This window comes from Ambystoma mexicanum, chromosome 11 (assembly GCF_040938575.1).
Source record: "Ambystoma mexicanum isolate Mex_15411 chromosome 11, UKY_AmexF1_1, whole genome shotgun sequence".
Lineage (NCBI taxonomy): Eukaryota > Metazoa > Chordata > Amphibia > Caudata > Ambystomatidae > Ambystoma > Ambystoma mexicanum.
Window position 1 is genome coordinate 903,256,928 of NC_090934.1, and position 18,688 is coordinate 903,275,615.

Consider the following 18,688-nt stretch of genomic DNA (forward strand, 5'->3'; position numbering starts at 1 on the left):
ATCCACTGGTAAAGGCCAAATCTATGGTTGGTAGCCTGTTAGTGTTTTAAAATATTCCGTGCACATGGGTGAAGGTTGTGACCAGTGTCCATAACCGAAGGCCATGACTAGTACCCATTCGTGTGTTAAAATATATTTGGCCATGCAGATTGAACATGATTTAAGGCCATGCTTAATGCCAGTTACTGTTGTAATGTAATTAGTGATATCATCAGTGATGTGATCTGTGATGTTGTCATTGTGGACACAGGCTGCGCAACAGGGGGCGGGAAGTTAAGGTGGCTTGAGCTGAATTTCAGGGGTTTGGTTGCATTAAGTTCTCAGCTAATGTCCCTGCAACTAACGGTTTTTCCTTTTCTTCTTTTCATCCCTGCCACTCTCCTTGCTTTGCTCTCTCTCTCTGTATTTGTTCCTTTTCATCCCTGCCACTCTCCTTGCTTTGCTCTATTTGTGTTTTTTTTTATCATGCTCATTCCCCACCACCATCCTTGCTTCGCTCTCGACCTTCACTCCCTGCTGTACCCCCACTAACTCCCAGGCAATTCGTTGTTCCTTTTCCTCACTCTTTTTTTTCTCACTTTTTTTAAATTTATTGGCCCTCTTTTTGTTTCTATAATGCCTGTGCCTCAGACACACCCCTCGCGCTCTGTCCCCTCGTTCGCTTTCTCTGCTCTCCTACTGTTGCTTTCTATTGCAGCCTGCTCCCTTGAAGGATTATTTGTACCCCCCACCACCCCTTGTTCCCTCCCACCCCCTCTGCCCGCATCCCATGAACCTGCTGCTCTGCCTGTTACCCCGCATGGTCCGCCACTCATCCATACAGAAGCCCTGGCAGGCGGCGAGCAGCTGAGAGGCCAGGAGGGCTCGGAGGAAGGGAGGGGATGTGAGAGAAGGAGCAGATGGCGCCGGGGAGAGCTCGGCTCCTCGCACTGTATTCAAGGCAGGGGTGAGGGGCAGCCGTGTGATCCATGATCTGTACAAGCCTCGTCAGACCACGAGACAGTGAGATTGCATTCTGCGACCTTGCAGGGCCATATGCGAGAGTGAAAGGGTTTATGCTGCGAGAGCTAAGGCAATATGGTTGACGCCAGCCTGTATATGTTATGTTTACACGTTGATATTGCGTCAAATCACCAATGTTGTAGTAGCCCGCCTAAATCTTGTCCGAAAAGTTAGTGCCCGTTCCAGGGGTTCCTTATACCGTGGTCTGGGTGGAAAGGGGAAAGAAGGCGGAAGAGAAAAGCGGGCAAACAAATAAAGGTCACACAGAGAAAGACAAATTGGTAGGTGAAATGGAGAGTATGAACGTTTGTGAAAGTTTGGCTGCATCGTGCTCCTATAAGCCTGGAAGGTCAAAGATTTGTTCATAAAGTTAAGTGTAAATTCAAAGGTGTCGATAGGTCAGGGAGATTTTATCCTAGGGCCGATTAAGAATATTACAAATGGTATTGTCTGGTTGCGTGAGGGATTCGAGGTTTGCTGAAATGATCTGTCTTTCATTGCATGGGAGCGCATTTCATTTCTCCCACAAAACGGACTCCAGAACCGTAATCCTGGGACTGCCATGCATACTGGCCAAGAGTAGCCAATTAAAAAAAGACTCTGTGAAAGGCCTATGTAGATTGTATTGGGAGGGAGGGATGGGCCAGATGTCTGTCTTTCTGTATGCGGTGACAGTCTGACGCCCTTTTGTTCTCTGGGCATGAGCAGTCAGCAGTCGTTATGGTTTAAGCCTTTCACAGTGCTGAGTGTCAGTGTGGCCTGGATGTGTTCAAACCATGCACAAGGGAACAGGAGAGCACATGCTTTCTTTGGTAGACACCGCTACCTAGCATGGCAAGTTTCTATAGACAGGAAAGCTGGGATGAACCATGGGCACTTTTGAACGAGGATGAGTTTTGAACTGTGGCTCCTCTGGGAGCAGTGCTCCAGATAAGATTTTGAAGCACGACTATTTTACTCTCAATTTTTGAAAGGTGGTAGTAAATGAGTTTTTTAGAGTAAACATGTAGGCCCCATGCCTAATTAGAGCATTTTCTTAGCGAGTAAAAATGTTTTATAAGGTAAAATAGAAATGTTTTTGTAGTAAATACTTATTTGCACTTAGTTAACCATGCAGATTAAAAGATACATTTTACCTCTTCCTGTGGCGCTACATGTGGCACTACATTAACTACTAATCTAAACATACCATGGAGATGTGTGGGTGAAAGCAGCGGGAAAGGTATTTTATGTCTCCTATTTTTTGCTGGGAGTATTTTTACTCCCCTTTTTTCTGTAGAAGTGACTAATACGCCCCTTATCTGTAGGGCTGTCTGGGAGTAATGCCTTGGACAGCAACACCTGGCAATTCTGGAGGCCAACTCAGGAACTTTCTGGAAATGGGTATAGCGGTGTGAGAGGCAGGACTCCACTTGCTGTGGGACTGATCTCGCCTGGGAGTTAATCTGCATAATCCAGCATTGCATTAACTTCTTGACCTGGGCTACCGTTCCCTTTACTGTCTTTAGAGTCTCAATTGTATATTGCGAGCGTTCAGGGCGGTTTACTTCGAGTTCACGCTTTGTACTGAAATTCTATTGCTGTAGTCTGGGAAAATGAGCGAGTTCTGGGCCATGAAGTGTGGGAGACTTGGTCTTTTTAGTTTTGTAGTGAAGGAAAGCCAGGGGATGCGCCGAATGTAGGGAGGGATTTAGCATACAATGCCGTAGCCGCTACATGCAGCAGGACTTCCCTGGGGTCTATCTACCCCATCCCCCGCCAACAATAGGAACCTGCTGGGGTCGTGGGGTGGTCCTCTTCAGATTAGGTGGTACCTGTCCCGGGAGAAGAAAGGAGGGACGGAACATGAAGGTGAGATAAGGGTCATTAGGAGGGGTGCGGGCTAGACCACTCCCTAGGGTGGGCTTATAAGCACAGCAATGGAGGAAGGCAGCCACATTTTCCTGCGGCACTGAAGAAAGATGGAACAGCCTGCCCACCCGACATGGATAAAATGTTGTAATGGTTGAATGTATTAATATGTGTTTGAATTTTACAGCAATATTGTCGCAGTGCAGGTACATGGTGCTCCAGGCTGGTAGGCCTGCTGGAATCCACAAGGGACTGGCAGTGTCTGGGTTTGTCGGCAGTGGAGTACTTAACTCAGCAAGCCAGGGGAACGGTGGCGGGTATGTGTGGGTGGTGGGAAGGAAGGGGAGGTGGATAGGTGCAAGGATCAAGGCTGGCGGTGGACTAGGCAACTGGCAGTAGGGGCTAGCAGGCACAAGGTAACGGGGCGCAGGGGAATCCAGTTCATCAGGAAAGGGGGAAGGGGAAAAATGTATGGAAAGCGGCGCAGCTACTTGGGCAGTGGGTAGAGGACTAGTGGTCGGTTACCAGTGGGGTGCAAAGGGGGAAGACAGTGGGGGGGGAACCCCCAGGGGAACGAGGAGCAGGCAATGGGGGGGGGTAAGGGAATAGGACAAGTTCAACAGGGAATCAAGGAGAACAGAAACCTAATGGGGGAACAACAACGGGGGAGTCGCACAAGCAACGAGGAGCGAGTAGTAGGCTTGGAGACCGGGTGGAGGGAGCAGAGGTCAGGTGGTTAGGTATATAGGGAGGGAGGGGTGAGGCGAGAGAGCGGCAGAACCCCGGAGTCGAGGTATAAGATAGGGACCTGGAAGCTGGAGGGGCTGGGGTTGCGAAGGGGTTGGATGAAGGGAATGTTTGGAGTACGTACACATGGCCAAAAGGGAGCAAAGGGGGGGCGGGCAGCAGGGGGTGAAAAAGGTTTAACGATCTTGCACCTGGGAAAGTAGTGAAAGTGGAACCAGCTGGAAATAAAGCCGGTGCCGAAAGGGGGAGTGTTCAAAGTATGAAGTAAACAAGTTAATAAAGTAAAAAAGTTGACGGGAACAGCTCCGCACAAACGGAGGCTGCATGCCAGCAGTATGAAGTAAACAAGTTAATAAAGTAAAAAGGTTGACTGGAACAGCTCCGCATAAACGGAGGCTGCACGCCAGCAAGTTGGAATTCCTTGCTAAGTTAAAGTGAAAAGTAACGGCGTCAGTTCCGCTCATCGGATGCTGCTCGCCATCAAGTTGGAGTTGGTACAAAAGTAAAGTGGAAAAGTAACAGCGTCAGCTCCGCTTAGCGGATGCTGCTCGCCATAAAGTGGGGAATGTAAGGGGTGCAGCTCAGAGCAGAAAAACCTGATGCTGTACTACCAAGTAGCAAATAACGGGGCACCTGTAAGTTACCTCCTGCTTAGTAAAGCAACTGCGGCCTGTACATCCACAACCCGAGTCAGTGTCTTATTTCCGGGGGGTGTGAGTGGAAGGATGGCAAAAGGGAAGGGGGTGGAGGGCCGCAGGGTAAAACAAAGGGGAATTTGGAAACCGGGTAAACCAAATGGTGGGCCCCAGGGAGGCCGGTGTGGGGTGTTGCGGCTATGCATAATGTAAGAGTCGAAGCTACATGACGCAGTGTGAATTTACAGGGTTTTGTGCATTTCCAGTTTATGGCTTATAGTGTGAAATGCCATTGCGGTTAACAGTGAAAATCCAGGGATGTGCACTGAAGAAATATAGTCTGCAAACTGTAAAAGGCCAGTGCGGAGTGAATTTACCTTTTTAAAAAAAGACAAAAATAAAAAATAAAATCAATTTTTGAAAGACTGCTCAGAGACCCCTCCAAGAGGCCTTCTTAACTCAAGCTATGACTCCACTGGACCACCTGAGTGTGCGCAGGCGCTGACTGGCATGGCCAGGCGGTAAGGCAGAAGTTGTGGGTGTTGAAGGTGTGTGTGTGTGTGTGTGTTATCTATGCATGTGTTTGGGGAAATGTGTGTTGCGTGGAAGGGATGGGGCATGTGTAGCGTGAAAGGGAGGGGGCAACTGTAAATGTGTGTGTTTGGGAATCACGGAAGAGTGTTTCTTGCGTGGAAGGGATGGGGTCAGGTGAGCAAATCAATGTGTGTCTTTGCGTAGTGCCTAATTTGTATTTTAAAAAAAATAAGTGCCGGACCCAAATATTTTCTACCACTCCTGTGACACTGCGGTGGGCAATTTCTCACCACTGATGCCACCACCCATAGCTGCTCCCCACAGTGTGGACATATTTGGGGATACACTGCAGCTCGCACCTGCTTATTGTGGTTGATGGGCGCAATGACTATCACCACTTCATTATCAAAGTGAGTCTGAGACAATAAGTGTCAGTGCTCAAAAATAAGGGCTATGGCTGAGCCGTGGCAAGGCAAATCTCACCACAAATTAAGCCTGTGTATGTATGTATATGTGTATATGTGTATATATATATATATATATATATATATATATATATATATATACACACACAAAAAGTGTTCCCATTGAATTCATTCAGTTCAAATTCCCAAAATATATCATCACTTAATTACAAACTATATCACAATGCAGACACATATAACATTAGGCAAGGATAAATACATTTCCACTAATGACCAACATAGTACTTGTCCCAAGGAACAGAGACAATGAACAGCTCAAAACCTATTTTTGAGGGAAGAAATTATATTTTTTATTTTACTGATATAGTGTCAATGGCTACAATTATGTCATTACAATTTTGTGAATCAATTCCATATTGCCCTGTAGTTATGGTTAAGTTGCTCAACTTATAGAAAGAACATGTTTTGGGCGGCTTATAACTTTGCCCCCAGGACGAATCCTCACCAACAAAAACAGAATATGGCCCCCTCGGAATGAAACTCTTTAGTTTGTTGCAGTTTCGTCCAAGCAGGGGCAAAGTTATTGGGTGGTCCCAAAATGTGTGGAAATCCTAATAGACGCAATGGAATTTTATTTTTACTCTCGCCTACAACCGAAAACGCTGGAAGGATTTTCACCAAATTTTGTACTAGGAGTGGTGGCTTGGTTCCGAAAGCCTGCTTTTGTAAATTTGGTGTAAATCTGTCCAGTAGTTTAAAAATAATATGACCAAAAAGTAGGTAAAAAAACTTAGTGTTATCTGGGTCCGGTCCGCTGACTCTTTTCCTGATTCTGCGGAGACATCTGGGCCAATCAGGGGGCGGTGTGATGTTTGCGGACATAGTACGCGCCTGCTGAATGGATGGTGAAAAACATGAGGTGCGTAATATTTTTTAAAACTATCGTCATGTTGCTACCGCATGCAGCCGGCGGTGTCCGCGGATTGCACAGTGGGACAAAGCCTGGAAAAGGGGCCGCCAAGCACACGGACATCACTGCTGACTGTGCGGTGAGAAGAAAGTGTGAAAAACACATTTAGGTTTATTTGGTGGCCAAAAGGGGGCTTGGAAAGGGTGGGAGAGTGGAATAAAGTTGCAGGGAGCTGTTTTTATAGGTGAATAAAAGCATTGCAGGTGCAGCAGAGTCCGCAGACACCCTGGTAGTACACGGACAGGCAAGTGCCATTCGGGTCTTTTAAGGGGGATTAGCCAATCAGGTTTTGTGGGCCTGGAGGAGGAGTTGAAGTGTACAGGAGGTACAGGTACGAAGTGTTTTCTTTGTTGTCTGTAGTAAAGATGGCTATGACTGTGAAGAAGCAGAGTGTGTGGATGGTGGGAGATTCCCGGATCCATTCATAGTGAATCTCGTGGTATCTCTGCTACTATTTGATTGGACGAAGTGGAAGTTTCGTGGTATGCAGATTGTGGGTTAAATTGAGTAACTTTATTACCATTCTGTGAGATGATATCTTACTTTAAACGTTCAGATATTTTTGTTGTGCATTGTGGAGGCAACGGTTTGGGCTATGTGACTCCAGGATCTTTGCAGGTTTCACTGAAGGATATGTTGAGAAGCCTAATGGAACTGTTTCCAGCTGATTTTAGACAAATATGGAGACGTCCAAATTTGTTTTGTCCTCAGATGGAAGAAGGTAGACAGCTTGTGAATGGAGGTGTGTGTGCTTTTTTTATATGCTTTAGGAATGACATCTTTTCACAATGAAAATATCAAGTTGGATGATGTAAATCATTTTGAAGGAGATGGAGTGAATTTGAGTAATCTTGGAAATCCGATTTTTCTTTTTATATCCAAAATACACTTAAATAATTTTTGTGAACTTGTGAAATATGTTGTGAAGTATTTTTTTTAGTAGTTGTAGTAAATAAAAACAAAAAAACGAAAAAGCATTCAAAGATGTTTTTGTTTTTGTGATAGTTGGAAAAAATAAATAAGTTCAGTAGAACATTTGTTAGTTCAGTATATAAACCCCTCAAAAAATATAAAAATAGGTTTTTTCAAGAGCCACCGGTGTTGAACGAAAAACAAATACATTGATTTTAATTCCCCCACCCCACTCCTGAAATTTCCTAGTGTCCCCGGATTGTGGTACTGTCTTGTGGACCATGCAGGATGAAAAACGTCCTATGATTTATTTATTTTTTTGTTTTTTTTAATTAATTGTTTTAGTTCTATTTTTTAACTGGGAAAGGCAGCTCCTACAGAAACCTTTTTTTTGTGTTTCTGGCTTTATATTTTTGGGGGGATTTTGTTTTTTGTTGTAGGACAGGCGAGGAGTTAAGGTGGGAGGGAAGGGACATCAAACATAGATATGGAGGGGCAGGTAGACAGGGGAAGATGTTGGGCGAGCCTTAAATGTAATGTAGGGGGCAGTGTTTCTCGTGCTCCTTGACCGAACTCTTGAAAGTACTTTAAAACTGCTCCGCCTTGTAGAGCGGTGTGTCGTTGTACATGCAGAGAACTATGACTTTCGAAAGGTAAGGATCGGCAGCCTCCTGTATGGCCTGCGAGGCAGCTGATGGGATCCTCTGCCCCACAGGTGTACGCTGTGTGGTGGCAGGTGGCCTTAGGCTGTGCCCCCAAGAATCGGGCCACTGGCCACATATTCTATAACAATAGGTGTATAGTTATCTTAGGTAGTATAATGGGGGTATATCGTATTTGTGATATGTTGTAATGATATAATTGAAGTGAATATGGTATTTCTGATTGTAGTACAATTGAGGATAGTGCGCCTTGATCTCTCCTCTGCCTTTGACCTCTCCCTTTGGCATCACAGACCGGGCACTGGACTGGCTGACCTCTTTCCTAACTGCCCTTTGCAGCTGCAACTGGGCCATTTGTCCTCCACTACCTCACTTTCTATGTGCAGCATCTCCCAGGGTTCTATGCTATTGCTGTGGCTCTTTAATTTGTATCTCGTCCCTCTGGCTCAACTCATGTGCTCCTTCTCTCCTCATTTCCAGTGTTATGAGGATGATACACAGCTTTGCTTGAAACTTCCTTCTACTACTTTATCTGCCTCTCTGATCTCCGATTGTCTGACCGCCAGCCAGGCATGGTGTGCGGCTAACGATCTCTGTGAAAGCCAGTAAGACAGAGATGTTTCTTAATGGACACACCTGCCCTGTTCCTTTCCTACTTTCTGGTCGTTGTCATTGGGCTCTGTATCCTCAACATCCTGTGAGGCCAAAAACAGGGTTATCTTTAACTCCTCTCTTTCCTTGCCTCTTCATATGTTGGACCTTTTGAAGAAGGGCCATTTTGAGCTTCACCTCTTTACAGGAATTCTATGTTTCCTTACATTACCTCAGAAGCTGAATGTTTCAAGAGCCCTCGTCTTCTGTAGGCTGCACTACTGCAACAGCCTTGTCGCCAACCTTCCCCTTTGTTTCGTACGGCCCCTTTAGCTACTCAGAATAGGTTGCAAGAGTTAAGCTTGGCCTCAAGGCTAGGGAATCGTATCTCGGCAGCCCTAACAATTTTGCACTGGCTTCTGGTGGCTGTAAGGATGACATTGAAGACCATCTGCATTATCCACAAGGCTTTCTGGGGCCTGGGACCACGCTATCTCCAACTTTTGATCCTAAATACTCCCCCTGCTAGAGCCTTGTGCTTCTTTAACTCTAATTGTCTGCTTGTGAAACGTTTCTCCACACAGAGAGGGGGTGGTAGATTTTTCTGTTTAGCTTGTGCCTTTCTTTGGAACAGTGTCCCTACCCCTTTTAAACTTTTAGCCGGACTTCCTTAAATTCTGGAAACATTTCAAAACTCTGCTTTTGTCTTCCTTTTTCCCCCTTTTGTTTCTCTGCTAACTCATCCCACTGCCACTGAGACTGGTGGCATGGTGCCTCATTAACTTCACAGGTTCGAGGCACTATACCTAGTTTTAAAATGTATTTTATTTATTTGCATTTTTAAAGCGCTCACACAGCCCAGGGGCATCGAGGCGTTGTTACAGTAATATGTCTTAGTGCGTATTTATAACGTGCTTAATACCCAGAGGTTTCTAAGCGCGGACCCGGGGATCGAACCTGTGTTGCATCGTGTTGTTTTGTTTCAAAGGCGAGCACGTTGCCACTGAGCTATCCTCCCAGGACAGTTGACACCAGTACCCCCCCCACCCCTCTTCAGCACTGCCCTTGCGGGCCCACTGCTTGCCGGCTGTGCACCGCCTTCCATACTGGCGCCCATTGACACTTTCTTCCCGGGCTCCTGTCCGCACTTGCCCATCCCTACTCCCCCTTTCATTAATACACTTGTCTGACGGCAGAACACATATGTGCATTTATAGCAGTACTGTGTACAATTTGTTTGTATAAGGAAATGAAATGCATATGGAAAATATTGTAGAACATTAAGTGGCAGTTGGTATGTGGCTGTTTAGTATGTTGATAGGGTTACATGTAGAGTTTTTGGAAGTGATTGCTGGATGGATGTGTGACTGTTCGAAAGCAGGCAATGAGGGAGTGTGACAGATATAAAAGTGAAAAGGGTGGAAGGGTTGTCTGGTGCAATGGTGTGCACGTGGTATCTGGGTGTTTTAATGATGCCTGGTCTGGAAAGGGTACTGTGGAGACCGCGGATTGCTATAAAGGTCCATGGATTATGCTTGTTCTTGTATGCTAGAGAAAAGTTTTTGTGACAGAAAATTGTGATTTTTTTTTTCTTTTTCTCTACTATACACTTGTCCATTATTTCCATTAGCATACTACAAAATGCTAATGGAAATGTTGGAAAATCTTATTGAGTCTAACTACTTTATTCAAAAATGTAAATTAGCTGGAATCCATAAAATAGATTTTTTAGTTCTATTCTTTAACTGTAAAAGGTGGCTCCAAAAGGAGCCTTTTTTGTTGGTGATTTTTTATTCTATTTTGTCTTTTTTCCAGGAGAAGCCAGGAAGTAAGGTGGGGGAGGGAAATGAGGGAAGGTGCTCTAGACACAGATACAAAGGGGCAGGTGGACAGAGGAACATATTGGGTGTGCCTTTAATCTAAGGTACGGGGCAGTGTTTCTCATGCTCATTGTTTGCAGCCTCGAAAGCACTTTGAAACTGCTCCCCCACCTTGCAGAGTGGTGTGTTGTAGTATATACAGAGTACTGTTGTCTTCGAAAGATATCGATCAGCAGCCTGTTTCATTGCTTGCAAGGTAGCTGGTGGGATCTTCTGCCCCACAAGAGTAGCCTGTGTGGTGGCAGTATTGGTTGAGGTTGATTATGTAGGGGAAGACAGCCTACTACTTCTTGACAAAGGAACAGCCTTTCTCAGAGCATCCCGGTGGTTGGATTTGGTGTGGAGGTGGTCCCATAGGAGTAGGGCCCAGGTTGTCTGTGACTGAGCACTCAGTGCATTTCACCTTGGTAGCCTGAGTCTTTGGTACACACCAACAGTGGTAAAGAACCGTCACACTCATGATTCTCTGTGGGTGCTGGAGGTAGGTATTTCCTCTTCCTGGTCCTCTCGATTCTTCTCTGCATAATTGCACATTTTCCGTTGTCCAGGCCTTCCAGCTGGTGGTGGTGGTGTTGGCTCCTGGGGAGTAGGGATGGCTATGGCTGATGCCCTTTTTGAAGTTGAATAGCCGTTCTCTTAACTCTTCCAAGCATGTGCTGTCTCCTGGATTTGCAGTTGGAAAATCAGTAAGAATAGATGTAGGAACTGTGCAAGGGTAATCTTTCAGCTGAAAACCTCCTAGATCGGCTTAAAATGCACTTCTGAACTGTTCGCGAAACACGGACCTGTTCACGGACATGTCATCATGTCACGCATGCGTGGTCAAGTGACGCTATCTGGAAAGTGCAATGACGTCAGACATCCACGAACATCAGCCAACGAAAAACTGTGTAAAAAGTTGATAGAAGTGTTAAGAATGTTGCTAGAAGGTGGGGAATGGCACATTTTTCACTTAAAACCTGTTAGATTGGCTGCAAATTCTGCTATTTGGGGGTGGTTATGATATTAGGAAGTTGAAGCAAAGTAAAAACCTTTGAAATTCAGTGAAAAATTTGGTGAGGATTCGTCCGTGGAGGAGGGGGGGGGAGTTATAAATTGCCCAAAAGCTGCTCTTTCTAGGAGTTGAGCAACTTAACCATACTTAACCATACTACACAGCCTTTAACAGGCCGTGTAATAAATAAATATATATATATATATATTCGCAAATTATACCTTCAGGTAGCAAAATCGAGCTGCACTCTCCGCAATGCCATGTTCGCCCAGTATCCACAAAAAAAGGGGGGGGGATTTAAAATTCACACCAACGTTTTCTTGTTATCTTCCTTTATTTATTAACACAGGGAAAAAACAATGGAAATTTGTTTCCATAAAATAGAAAAAATGACCCCAGTATGGGTCCTCCCAAGTGCAACACTCCTCCTATTTCGAGGCGTTAACGCGTTTCGCGACTGACTCGTCGCTTGCTCACAACAGTTAGCCCTCTTCACCGTGTACTGATTTAAAACAATAGGCAAGTGGGTAGGGAGGGAGAAAGGGGGAGGGGGAGCAACAAAAGTGAAAACCAACAAAGGACCACATTTTAGATCAGCATTTCCAGTCAATTCCATGTCAGACATCTTTGGCTAATGTGGTTCCCTTCGGTAATGCATTCTTTAAAGGCCATTTCTAGATATATAGTTTTCTCATTAGGTAAAACGTATGTCTATTATTACTATTGGCTCAGTGCTCATATCCTCTGGATTTTCATTTTTCGTTTGCCAACATGCTCATGCAATTTTCCAACTAGTACGTATGAAAATTTTCTGAAACAAAATTCATTAAAACCCATTCGACCTAGTTGCTTTTCTACCCTTACCCAGTACGTCTGTTAATCGTGCTGGGTAGGGATTTTAAAGTGCATAGTGCATTTAGCAGCTTTGGTTGTTATGTAATTTTAAAGTGACAAGTGCATGCTTGGAACATCTTCTCCCACCTTATTAAAATATAAAGGTGTGTTGAAAAACTACAACTTCTAGGTCTCCATGACTCACCCCCAATGCATGATCATATTGTACTGATATCCCATCCACGATTTACTATATGGGGCTACGGTCTACGCAAGGACTGGCAGCATTACCAATGTATCCGTTGTCCTTGCTTATTTGTACCTATTCTATGCATAATCTGATATCTACTAGATCTTATGGGAATGGCATAGTGGTGTCCATAATCTAATGATTAACTATGTTAAATCTCAAACTCCGGCCCCTGTGCGTTTACTTGCTTTATGTGGTGCTTAATGCACAGAAATTCTCCGTTTTGTCCATAGTGGCTGAGTTGGAGATGACATAGTGGTCATTGTCCATAGTAGCTGAATCAGAGATGACATAGTGGTCATTATGTAACCATAGACCAGACCTTTTATCCCAAAAAGCACACCTCAAATTTGTGAGTTGCTGAGTGGTCATTGAGCTGTATTGATCCAGCTTAACCTTCTTCCCACCAGTATTACAATGTCTCCCTTTGTCCCCTTCTCTATTCTACCAGCCTCTTTAAAAGAAAAATGTGTGCAGAATTAAAATTAATTTGCAACAAATGTGGTCAGAAACAAACACAGAACTACCTACACCATTAAAATTGTTAAAAAAGCATTAAAAAACGACTGCTGTGTAGTATATGCACCCAAATCTACAATCAGGCATTTCTTGTTAGTCCCTTGTTACAACTAATCTCTTCACTCTTCTAACACCAAGATGCCAATGTTTAGAATGAGTATTTGAAAGCCAAAGTACAACAAGGTCAAACGCAAGTTAACATTCTTCCAATGACATATGGGTATTGAGAACTTAAAAAATCTTTTAGAAGCCCAGAAAGGTGTATAACTCCTCATCGATGTTGTGCCCATTGGGCTGTTTACTTTCAAAGTCTAGTATACATCTCGTTTCTTTTTGTCTTAGCTGTTTCTCCTTGTCACCTCCAAGAGGGCCCCATTCTATTTTGCATACACCAAAGAATCTGAAACTGTCTTTCCTTATTGTGGCATTCATAAAAATGTTTGGCCATTGGATAGTTCACATCATTGTGTGTGATGGCTCGCACAGGCTGTTGTATGCGGATCTTTAACTTACATTTCGTGCTGCCAATGTAGTATTTATGGCAGGCACAGGTGAGGGCATAAACTACATAGTCAGTTTCACAGGTAATCCATTGTTTGATCTCTGTTTTGTGCCCTGTCACTGGGTGTATAAAAATGTCCCCATCAATTGCATATTTGCATATATTGCAGCGTGTGCATTTATGAAAACCTTTCCTTTTTGCTGTTAACCAGTTTCCTGAAATCTTCTCTTCTTCCTTGGTCATGAAGCTTTGTACCAACATATCTTTGAAGGATCTATTCCTTCTAAAGTCACCTCAGGATGGGGTTTAAGGATTTTGGCTAAATCCGGGTCAGCTAGCAAAATGCTCCAGTGTTTCTGCAAAATGTGTTTGATGCTTTTTGACTGATTATCAAACGTGCTCATTCCCCCTTCTGCTTTTTCTTTGTTCTTATTGCTAGCCAATAGAGTATGTCTCTCAATTGCTCTAGCTTTCAGGAAGGCTCTCTCGATGACTTTCTTCCGGTACATCTGCCGTTTGAAACCTGCTGCTGTCAATTTGCTCTCTCTGTCGTAAGACTCCAAGGTAGTATTATTTCTTCTGAGTCTTACGAATTCCCCATAGGGGACACTCCAGATCACATGTTTGGGATGTCCGCTGTGTGCATGTAGAGGAGTATTTGAGCCAATCTTTTTCCTGTGCAGCTCGCAGGTTATTTTATCATTCACAATTCTGATGTTCACATCCAAAAAGGTAGTCAATGTCCGGCTGTGGGTATCTGTGAATTTTAAGTTCTTATTGTTTTGATTCAGTACCTTAACATACTCCAACCAGCCCTTTGCAGTCCCTCTCCAGATGACAAACAGGTCATCGATGTATCTTAACCATAGAACCACATTTTGCTTATAAATCTGATTTCCCTCTGACCATGCTTCAAGTTCTTCCCATGCCCCCATCATCAGGTTTGCATAAGAAGGCGCAAAGGTTGTTCCCATTGCTGTCCCTTGCAACTGCTTGAAATATTCATCATTGAATAGGAAGACATTGTTCGTAAGGCATAGGTTAATCATTTGCATCACCATCTCATTATGTTTCAAAAAGTTCAAAGATTTAGTATTTAAATAGTGTAGACATGCTGTTTTTCCTTCCTCATGTCCGATCGACGTGTAGAGGGAGTCGACATCCATAGTAGCCATCAGGTATTCTTTTTCCCAGGGAATGTTTTCTATTTTGCATAGGAAATCATTGGTATCTTTTACATATGAGGGAAGTGTATACACAAACGGGAACAGTACCTCGTCAATATATTTCGATATGTTTTCCAATGCTGAGCCTATTAGGCACACAATTGGTCTCCCAGGTGGTGGTTTCAGATTCTTATGAACTTTGGGTAAAAAGTATATTGTCGGGGTTATGGCATTGCTGATCCATAAAAATGTGTATGTTTCTTCCGATATAATACCCATTTCTTCGTATTTCTTTAGAAAGGATTTCACTGTTAGTTTTAATTCCGGCATGGGGTTGTCTTTCAATCTCATGTAGCACTTGATGTCATTGAGCTGTTTAGAAGCCTCCTTAATATATTCAGTTTTGTTCTGTAGAACAATGTTACGTCCCTTATCTGAAGGTTTTATAATGCAATTCTTCAATTCCTGCAGATCTTTTAATGCCCTTCTCTCATTTTTTGTGAAGTTATCTTTCAATGTTGAGTTTTTTGTTTTTCGACGTAAGCTTTTTAAATCTTCTATGACGAGGCTTTGAAACACTCCAATATTACTGGCCACATTTGTAGTTGGATTGAATTTGGATTTCGATTTCAAATTGCTTTTCACCATCCAATCTGTTCTTATTCCTGCTTCTTCAAGATCGGTTGATGGAATTACTTCTCCCATGTCAGTTCCCTTCTCCAGTTCCATAAGATCAGTAAGTATATCGACTTCCCTAATCGTGATCTCTGTTTTTCCTGTCTGTGCTTCCCTTTTTCTTTGTTGTCAGGTGTTATTGGCAAAGAATTTTCTAAGGCGGATCTTTCTTATAAAATGGTCCAGGTCTATCCTAGTGTCCACATAGTCATTGTTGGCATTTGGACAAAAGTTCAGTCCCAAGCCAAGAACTATTTGTTGAGTCATTGTTAGAATGTGGTCAGACAGATTTATAATTTTGAAACTTCCATCGTCCTGTGTGTCAGCCTCGCTCAATTGCCAGAGCGCAGCGATCTGCCCGAGGTATTGTTCTGGGAACCTCCTGCTCCTTTGTCCCCTCCTCGTTTGTTTCGGGCGCCTCTCCCTCTGCCTCGATTTGCACTTCCACCTCTTTTTTGTTTGTTTTTTATGCCATCTTGGCGTAGCAAGCGCATTTCTTCTAAAAAATGTCGACGCACTTGTGGTTCTTCTGTATCAATCCCCGTAAAATCTGACTCTGACATTGAAGAAAATTTGCTTGCACTTGTAGGTGTTGCTTCGGTGGCCCTCGGTGCTGTTTTGGGAGATGTTTGACTCAGCTGATCAAACCTTCTTGCAAAGGTATACACTCTGCCTGTTTCATAATCTTCCTTGTCCCTTAGGAACTTTCTTTGTTTTCTTTTTCTTCCTCATATTCAAGCAGGTTTTTTTCCATTGTAGCTTTGTTTTTTCCCATCTCCAGTTTCTGTTATTAAATTTAATTTCTCTTCCACCTTTTGTTATTTTGTCTAACAAACCCACGCGATCACTGCCTGCATATTTTATGAGCAATAGTAGGAAAGTTTTGGAGCACTGGTTGGTGGATTCACTCCACTCTTCTAACATCAGTGGGTCCTGTTCTTCAAAGGATGGAATAGTTAAAATCCTCAGTCCTCTTGGTATTCTCCCAACTTCTACATAGTTTTTTAATGAGTGCTCCTCCCACCATTTGCTGACCTCCTTGCGTTGTAGTTTTTCAAGTTCTTTCAGCAAGCCTATCTTGCTATCATTTTTAGGTATTGCTTCTGTGGGTGTATCTTTTTTTGTTGTCATTTTTAATGTTTCATTAAAAAGTGTGAGGGCTTGTGCCCGCCGTGTTGCTTCTTTGTGCACTTGGGAGTTTGCCATGTTTTCGAATATCCCTTTGAAGGAAGTCACGAGTTAAATGCTCTCCAACTGCTATGTCTGTGTGGGAATGTGTAATTACCCCACCTATAATCTGGGATTCACAAAATTAGGGCTTCTTGATTGTGGAACTTCAAAGAAAAGTCCGAATCGACTTCTCAAGTCGTGTTGTTTTTGCGAGAAGAAATATGATTACAATTGCCGTATATTTTCACTCGCACGCTACAACGTGTGACCGCTGTACTCACCCCGCTCTGCTTTGCCACCTGTCCTCCAACCTGTGGTTCCGCGTTGCTGATGGGCTTTCCAGCTGCCGCCGTCGTGTAAACGTGCTTCAATTCTGTTGCGGTAATCCAAGCAGCTACAGGACATACAGTCAGCTTCTTCGTGTTCACTGTGCGCTCTTCCTCCAAGCGCAACACTGGTGCTGCGCTCCACGCTGACACGTTCCCAGCGTTAAAATATATTCGCAAATTCTACCTTCAGGTAGCAAAATCGAGCTGCACTCTCCACAATGCCATGTTTGCCCAGTATCCACAAAAAAAGGGGGGGGGATTTAAAATCCACACCAATGCTTTCTCCTTTTCTTGTTATCTTCCTTTATTTATTAACACAGGGAAAAAACACAGGGAAATTCGTTTCCATGAAATAGAAAAATGACCCCAGTATGGGTCCTCCCAAGTGCAACACTCCTATTTCGAGGCGTTAACGCGTATATATATATTCATTGAAAAAACATTGTTAAAGGGACGTTAAAGGGACGTTATGGTTACAAGTAAAACCAAAACCCCCCAGAAATGTGCCAGTTATGTAAGCTAAGCAACCATAACTCGCCCCACCACCATGCACTGCTAAGATGTAATACCCAGGACATCAAAGGTGACATCATAAAAGTCATTGATCACATCACATATGTGGGCCACTTGTTTTTGTACATTGACATATGCAGGCTAGTTGTTTTTGTTCACTGACAGAATTGTTTTCCATTAAAACCTATAGCTTCAGCCATACCGCATGCCCCAATAAGTAAATCAAAGTAGGCATTCATCCTGTTGAGGGCCAGGCCCATTGTCCATGCACCAAACTTATATCACTATTTTTTGTGCTTACCTTTTGGACACTTTGGAAAAATAAAACACAAAACAGATTTCCAAAACCATGCTTTCAGGTCCTTGCTGATGCTCTTCGGGCAGGTTTGTTGTCATTCAGTACAGCCCTTCAGGCTGTAGCCGCAAGCAGAATATTTCTTCCCATTCAAACCAAGGGTTCGACCATGCTGTGTGCCCCAATAATCAAATCAGAGTACACGATTATCAAGTAATTGCAGGGTGGTAGAATGGGTAGATCACTGCGCTTCATCTAGTACTTGAAAAGATTTCCCTGCTGCTGGTGATTGGGTTCTTTTGTGAAGGTGCCCTTCCTTCTTCAAGTGTTAGGTTTCGAATAGGAGAGTGAGCCCTGTTCACCTCAGCACTGGGTTATTCAATAGGTAACTGTTGTCTTAATGAAGCAGTCTTCAAAACCATTCTTGATACTATATTTATTGTTAGAACTCATCCGACACGTAATTCGACTCTAGAGTCTTTCTCGAGGCATGTGGATTGTGGGCCAGTCATTGCTACAAGGTTGTGGAAATGAGTCCAGGATCTAATCCCAATATCTTGTCCCACTATGTTTGCAAACAAGTGTAGGTAATGATTTCAAGGGTTGGCCTGGTGATCACGTGGGCACCTGGTTCAGCGTGCTTGGTAATTATCTGCTGATTAGCATTGTCTCGGCGTATGCAGCGATGGTCACAGCGATCTGTTGATGTAATCCTGTTGTTGCAGTTAGGCTGTAGCCATGGACAGAATTTTAGCCATGGCCAGAATTTATTTTCCCATTCATACCTATCCCGATTTTTAAAGACTTCTCCACATAGCCAGTCCATTGTGGCCATGCCCACTTTAACCTCATTGCCAGCCCCTCGTGGTCATGGCCAGTAGTCAGATTATCTAAGGCCTGGCCTTTGACTTGGACAATCTGGCCACTGCCCATGGCCACCGGCTATACCTCAGTCACCAATGGTATATCACAATTCTTTGTACCTACATTATGACACTTTTCCAAAAATAAAACAGACACATTTGCAAAACCATGCTTTCAAGTCCTTGCCAATGCTCCCTGCACAACTTTCCTGCAAATCCATCCATGTTTTATTTTTTGAAAAGTGTCAAAATGTACGTACATAAAATAGTCATAACTTTGCTCCCAGTTGACAAAATCCATTCAGACTTTACAGAAAGATTCAAGGTTCTGTCTATAATCTTTTTTTTTTTTTTTACATCTTTTGTGCA

At 43.6% G+C, this 18,688-nt stretch overlaps 1 protein-coding gene across 10 annotated transcripts in view; it reads left to right on the forward strand.

The window, feature by feature from the left end:
* Window positions 1–18,688, forward strand: part of BRSK2 (BR serine/threonine kinase 2) — a 1,020,916-nt gene that overhangs the window by 89,626 nt on the left and 912,602 nt on the right. The gene's annotated exons all lie outside the window — the stretch shown is intronic.